The sequence below is a fragment of the Polyodon spathula genome, unplaced genomic scaffold (genome assembly GCF_017654505.1).
Source record: "Polyodon spathula isolate WHYD16114869_AA unplaced genomic scaffold, ASM1765450v1 scaffolds_2297, whole genome shotgun sequence".
Taxonomy (NCBI): Eukaryota; Metazoa; Chordata; class Actinopteri; order Acipenseriformes; family Polyodontidae; genus Polyodon; species Polyodon spathula.
Genome location: NW_024473771.1, coordinates 407 through 2,656, shown reverse-complemented (window position 1 = coordinate 2,656; position 2,250 = coordinate 407). Strand labels below are relative to the sequence as shown.

Genomic DNA, 2,250 nt, shown 5'->3' with positions numbered 1-2,250 from the left:
TGCATCACCCCTAACAGACTGAAAGCCACCAGGGAGATGGAAGGTAAGAACGGCTGGGTTCAGGTAGGCAGAAGCAGGGAAAAAAAGAGTACCTGACCAAGCTGAAACCAATAGACTTTCAGTTCACAGTGACGTCAAGGGTTTCAAAGTAGTCAAGGACACTATTTAAATAGAAAACAGTGGTCTCCAAATGTATTTAAAATCCAAATAGAAAACAGGTTGCCAGAAATGTATGATGAATAAAAATTAGTAAATACTATTTTGTAAGTAGTATTTTTTTTAAATACTTACCACCATGTACCGGATGTAGTCTACACTGTTTTATTAATTTATTGCTAACAATTAACTCAAAGTTTCAGTACTGCCTCAATTAACAAGCCTGTCAGTAACCATAGTTTGATCCAAAAGAACTAGGACTTCTGTAAGAGTAATTCCAGCAGTTATAGGCTTTCTCTGAAAATGAATTAATTTGAAGTTAAGAATCGTACATCTTTTACCAGAAACATTTTGTTTTACATTGAATGGAGTTGACATATTAGAGTGAAGCTATGGTCACATTGCTGAGTAAGGAGTAACCATAAAACAAGGCAGATGCTAATAGTGTATAGGTTTTCAAAAAATACAGCTTTAGCAAAGTATATTATCAAATCTATGTTCTGCTATGAGCGAAATCATAATGGAAACATTTAACAAAAACTTACAGTTACCGAGCCTCGGACATGACATTTACAGAAATCCTAGAGACCCCCTTATATTTATAGAAATTGACTTGGAAAGCATCTTGAATGTTACCGTGAAGAAAACGTAGCCTAAAAATGATGACTGTGTTAAGAATGCAAAGCATGGCGTTTCTTAAATAATCTGTCAAAGCCATCTTAGAAGGCAAGCTGTGGCTGTGAATTTAATATATTAAAAATAAACTAACAACCCTTTTACTAGTGTGGGCTGAAGCATCCAACCTTTCGGTGATCTCTTGAAGGACCAAGCGTTTCTCAGTGGTATGCTCCACCAGGACCAGGTGTTTTTTGACTGTATTTGATTCTCTTTCTGTAAAAATACAATACAAATGTATCTGTTGCAGTGACATCTTGGAATTTGTGTCCATGTTTTCCGAGCACTCTGGGAAATGTTATAAAGTACTTCAGAGACCATAAAAGCTTCTTTCTTTTTTCAACACTATACTTTGTATTTAGCTCAATTTCTTAAATTTTTTTTTAAATATTTTCTTATTATTATGTATTCCGTTTAGTGTTTCCAAAGAGATACATGTATAACAATGTGTTATTCTATTACGTGAGGGACCTTACAATATTTCCTGAATGTTTTGTTGAGAAATATCGAGGGGGATACAAGGTAAAAAATGACTAGCCATCGAGTTTGTTTTTCTGAAATGCAGCTTGGCACTGTTGTTTGTGTTTGGCAGAAAGGGTATTGCGTAATGGGGGTATAGCTCAGTGGTAGAGCATTTGACTGCAGATCAAGAGGTCCCCGGTTCAAATCCGAGTGCCCCCTTTTTTTTCTTAATGAAAATACTAAATGTAAGTTAACATTCGTGATTTAAGCTATGAAGAAAACATGTAGTAATAAATAACGTTTGGAAAAACAGCAACAAGGCACTGATATGGTTTAAACCCATGATCTTTGCTTTACAAGACCAACACCTTACCACTTGGCCACCACACCCTTCACAACTGAAGATATCGGAAGCTTGCCGTCTCTTGAGAACTCCTCCATGAAAGACAATTGGATGGCAGTTTCATGTAAAAAAAGAGTACCTGACCAAGCTGAAATCAATAGACTTTCAGTTCACAGTGACGTCAAGGGTTTCAAAGTAGTCAAGGACACTATTTAAATAGAAAACAGTGGTCTCCAAATGTATTTAAAATACAAATAGAAAATAGGTTGCCAGAAATGTATGATGAATAAAAATTAGTAAATACTATTTTGTAAGTAGTATTTTTTTTAAATACTTACCACCATGTACCGGATGTAGTCTACACTGTTTTATTAATTTATTGCTAACAATTAACTCAAAGTTTCAGTACTGCCTCAATTAACAAGCCTGTCAGTAACCATAGTTTGATCCAAAAGAACTAGGACTTCTGTAAGAGTAATTCCAGCAGTTATAGGCTTTCTCTGAAAATGAATTAATTTGAAGTTAAGAATCGTACATCTTTTACCAGAAACATTTTGTTTTACATTGAATGGAGTTGACATATTAGAGTGAAGCTATGGTCACATGGCTGAGTA

The 2,250-nt window shown here is 35.0% G+C and overlaps 1 non-coding gene across 1 annotated transcript; it reads left to right on the top strand.

The window, feature by feature from the left end:
• Nucleotides 1–1,440: 1,440 nt before the first annotated feature.
• trnac-gca lies at nucleotides 1,441–1,512 on the top strand. The gene has a single exon. It is a non-coding gene; the product is annotated as a tRNA-Cys (tRNA).
• The last annotated feature ends 738 nt before the right edge of the window (nucleotides 1,513–2,250 follow it).